Here is a 5,262-nt window from a genome sequence, read left to right as displayed (position 1 = left end):
GTATTTTTGCTGGCTTTCAGAAAATGTCACTATCATTGTTGTGGGATTTATAGAATTTTGGCAAATCTCCTCAGACCAACACAAAGTTGCAAAACTCTCCATAGAAAGTCAATGGAGAGTTTGTTCAAAATCACCGCTGGATTTCTGTAATGAGAGGCATATTCGAATCGTCATATCTCCTTAACGAAGCGAAGTTAAAACATGAGGCTTGTCCCCGTATATCTTCAGACACTCCTGACGCTCACAATTCAAGAATGTTTTTCTCACCTATTACCGTTCTGAAATGAGTTGGACTTGTTTGAGGGTAGGAAATTCGTCCTTCGCTCAGATTTCTTCAGATTTCAAACTCTGGAAATGAGGCAATTTTTTCTCTCATCATATCTTTTTAATGGATTTCCACAGAGACCTGAAAATTTCCATGACTGTTCACCAAAGCCTGCTGTCTCTTACGGTGAAAGAATGATATTGATACTCCAAATAGATTTAGAGTTAGAAAGCGTTGTTTGAGGGCAAGTCAAGGCAGTTTTTGCTTTGCTCTACTCAGTTATGGTGCATTAGAAGTCAAATATCTTTAATAATTCATATTTTAATGATAAATTGTCAACACTTTAAGATTCCCCCATCTCTTCTGAACAAAACGGTGTAAGAATGACCGTTCTAGCCCCTACGGTTAGGAAGTTATGGTCATTTGTTTGAGGGGAGTCCTCACTATGAGAAATAGACTACAAAAATCCTGTCTCTGTGCTACGTGTGTGCACCTGTTTTGGCGGGAAAAAGTACACAACCTCTCTGATTGGTGAATTCAAATTTAGCAGCTCCCAGGCTGCTTGACTGACCTAGAAACTTGCTTCTCTCGCCGTGTGTGTGTGTGTGTGTGTGTGTGTGTGTGAGACAACCACAGAGAGAGAGAGAGAGAGAGAGAGAGAAAGCCTTTTACAGTATTCTGCAAACTTTTATGATTTTACCAGCTTTTCTAATATGGACCTCAGATTCTTGTTAATAGGCTCTGTGTATGTGTGTGTGTATCAATATTTCTCCCATTTTAAAGTATTACTCCTCCATAATTGTATTTCTGTTAAATCAAAGTACTTTTACTACATCTTAGTACTTCTGCTCAATCATAGTATTTCTGCTAAATCATAGTATTTCTGCCAAATCATGGTTTTTGTGCCAAATCATAACATTTGTCTTATGTTATAGTATTACTACTAAGTGGAGGAATATCTGTCATTTTACAGTATATGTGCTGATTACAGTATTTCTGCTAAATCATAGTATTTCTACTATATTATATTTTTCTTTCTAAATATAGCATTTCTGCTATATAATTATATTTCTGCTATGTTATAATATTTGTGCTAAACCAGAGTATTTGTGCTGAAACATAGTATTTCTGCCAAATGATAGTATTTCTGTCAAATTATAGTATTTGTGCTAAGACATAGTATTAATTCAAAATGACAATATTCATAGTTCATCACAGTGTCTCTGGTAAATCACAGTATTTCTGCTCTGTTGTACTATTTTTCTAAATCATAGTGTTTTTGTAATGCTTAAGTATTTTTGGCTAAATATATTCTTTCTGTTATCTTATACTATTTCTCCTAAATTCTTGTATTTTTGAGAAGTTATCATGTTTCTGGTAAGTTACAATATTTCTGCTAAGTTTTGCTATGCTATTGTATTTCTGCCAAGTATTATGTTTCCTCTAAGATATTGCAGTTCTGCTAAGTTATTCCATTTTAGCAAAGTTCCTTTGCTTCTGCAAAGTTTTTACAATTTCTGCAACTTTTCAGCTACTTTTTGCATACAGCTTCAGCTTTAAAGCATCCACACTGCATTTTCGCAGGAAATGCAAATTTTTCTAGTTGTGTGGATGCTTTAAGGCATCCACACTATTGTTTTCCTGTTTCTCTTTATTCTTTATCTTTATTGTGTGGATGCCCTCAAGGGCATCCACACTATTGAGTTCCTGTTTCTCTTTATTCTTTATTATTCCTGTCGCTTCCGTACGTTTTTCGCCGTGGAACTACTCCCTCAGTTTTCAGCCGATTTTCTCCGTTCAAACTCTAAACTGTTCTGCTCTTTCTGCTAATGCCGGCTATATCTTTTGGTGTTTATTACTATTATACTTTTTAAAATATTACACTTTTTTCCTTTAATTTGTCCCATTGAAATGAATGGGAAACTTCCACAATTCTGCTAAAACTTTCTTGTCTTTGAAACTTAACTACTGCCTCATACTTTCACCTAGAAACTCCATTCAAACTTTAAAATGTTCTCAACTTATTGGGCTATTCCTGTATGATTCAGCTTTTTCAGATCTTCTACCGTTTTAATCTTATCCCTCTTTAAGTCTTCAGTTGCAAAATTGTGATTTTTCAGAAAATACATGCGTTGCTATGGTTGCTATGCAATTAACTCAGAGTGAGCCCTGGTGCGTTCTGAATTTTCTCTTCATGTCTGAACAACTTCTTGCTACTCGCTCAATTTCCACTCAACTTCCACAAATTATACATCAAAACGTAGGTATTTTTGCTGGCTTTAAGACAGTATCACTATAATTATTGTGCGAGTTACGGTTTTTTCACAATTTGCCTCGAAGTGACACAAGGTCTAAAAACTCCCCATTCAAAGTCTATGGGGAGGTTGTGAAACTCAGAGCTGAAATACTGAAACTGAAGGCATTTTCAAATCGTCATATCTCCTTAACGAAGTGAAGTTAAGACATGAGGCTTGTCCCCGTATATCTTCAGACACTCCTGACGCTCACAATTCAAGAATTATTTTCTCACCTATTACCGTTCTGAGATGAGTTAGACTTGTTTGAGGGGTGGAAATCTGTCCTCCTCTCAGTTTTCAAACTCCGAAAATGAAGCCGTTTCTTCTCTCGTCATATCTCCGCGACGGAGATACAAAGAGCTATGAAAATCGCAGTCAAAGTACACCAAAGTCCGCTGATTCACCCAGTGCAAGAATTATGCTTCTATGCCACCTAGTTTTTGAGTTACACGACGTTTTGTAACTCCAAAAAACGGCAATTTTTTGCCTCTCACCGCGATCTATTTCTGACTGCTCATCACACCATTTTCCAGACCCCGCTCTCTTTGCCAGTGGCGCAATTGGTAATGAAACGGATCTTCAGACCAAAGTTCATGGGTTCAATTCCACCTTGGCCCACATGTTTTTTTCACTACAAATTGATACACTATCACAGACCTGTAATTCATATTGATAATTTATTACAATTCTGCAACGTTTTATGATTTTGGCAGCTTTTCTAATATGGACCTCAGATTCTTGTTAACGCTCCATGGCAGAAATACATACAAGTACACAGCCTGATGAAGCAGTACCTCTGATTGGTTCAGCATTTTCACCTCTTATCAGCACAAATCTCAGCCTCTTCTGCTGTTTTTATTAGAATTTTAAGCTTTTTCACCTTTTTTCAGTTACGTGAGAACCAGTTTGGCTCAATGAGTAGCTGAAAAATATCAGCCTCTTCTGCTGTTTTAGCAGGATTTCAGAGTTCAGCTTTTTCACTTGTTTTAAGCACAAATTTCAGTTTCTTTACCTCATTTCACAACAAAGTTCTTCCTCTTCACCTCTTTTATGCTAATTTGAGCTTCTGTTCCACAGTGCACATTTTCCCTCTCATCATATCTTTGTTTGTGACCAGAACTCATTTAGCTCAGAGGGTTGAGCAGCTGCCGTGAAACCCGGTGGCAGAGGTTCGAATCCTACCTGTGACAGTTGCTACACTTGTTCCCTGCTTGCATGCACTGTGCTTTCTTGACACTATCCAGTGTATCATTACACATACAGCCATCTTCAGCAAGCACTTCTGCTTCTACACCTCTTTTCAGCAGATAATTCTGCTTTTTCAGCTTTTTTAAGCAGACATCTTCAGCGTTAAGGCATCCACACAGCATTTTCGCAGGAAATGCAAATTTTTCTAGTTGTGTGGATGCTTTAAGCATCCACACTATTGAGTTCCTCTTGGGACTTCCGTACACTTTTTGGCACTTAACTACTTCCACAATTTTCAGCCGATTTTCACCGTTCAAATTTTAAACTATTCTGCTATTTCTGCTAATGATGGCTATGTCTTTTGGTATTTTTCACTATTATACTTTTTAAAATATTAAGCTTAATTTGTCCCATTGAAATGAATGGGAAACTTCTGCAATTCTGCTAAAATTTGCTTGTTTTTGAAACTTAACTACTTCCTCATATTTTCACGTAGAACAACCATTCAAACTTTAAAATGTTCACAAATTATTGGGCTATTCAGGTATAAATCAGCTTTTTCAAATCTTTTACCGTTTTACTTTTATGCCTCTTAAAGTTTTCAGTTGCAAAATTGTGATTTTTCACAAAATACATGCGTTGTTATGGTTGCTATGCACTTGGCTTCCAGTGTGCCACTGTAGGTTTCGCAGTCTTCTCTTCATGTCCGAACAACTGTTTGCTACTTGCTCAATTTTCACTCAACTTCCACAAATTATACATCAAAACGTAGGTATTTTTGCTGGCTTTCAGAAAATGTCACTATCATTGTTGTGGGATTTATAGAATTTTGGCAAATCTCCTCAGACCAACACAAAGTCTCAAAACTCTCCATAGAAAGTCAATGGAGAGTTTGTTCAAAATCACCGCTGGATTTCTGTAATGAGAGGCATATTCGAATCGTCATATCTCCTTAACGAAGCGAAGTTCAAACATGAGGCTTGTCCCCATATATCTTCAGACACTCCTGACGCTCACAATTCAAGAATGTTTTTCTCACCTATTACCGTTCTGAAATGAGTTGGACTTGTTTGAGGGTAGGAAATTCGTCCTTCGCTCAGATTTCTTCAGATTTCAAACTCTGGAAATGAACCACTTTTTTCTCTCGTCATATCTTTTTGATGGATTTCCACAGAGACCTGAAAATTTCCATGACTGTTCACCAAAGCCTGCTGTCTCTTACGGTGAAAGAATGATATCGATACTCCAAATAGATTTAGAGTTACAAAGCGTTGTTTGAGGGCAGGTCAAGGCAGTTTTTGCTTTGCTCTACTCAGTTATGGTGCATTAGAAGTCAAATATCTTTAATAATTCATATTTTAATGATAAATTGTCAACACTGGAAGATTCCCCCATCTCTTCTGAACAAAACGGTGTAAGAATGACCGTTCTAGCCCCTACGGTTAGGAAATTATGGTCATTTGTTTGAGGGGAGTCGTCATTATGAGAAATAGACTGCAAAAATCCTGTGTC

This window comes from Perissodus microlepis, chromosome 10 (genome assembly GCF_051167445.1).
Source record: "Perissodus microlepis isolate ML-2025 ecotype Zambia chromosome 10, ASM5116744v1, whole genome shotgun sequence".
NCBI lineage: Eukaryota > Metazoa > Chordata > Actinopteri > Cichliformes > Cichlidae > Perissodus > Perissodus microlepis.
This window is presented reverse-complemented; position numbering follows the sequence as displayed.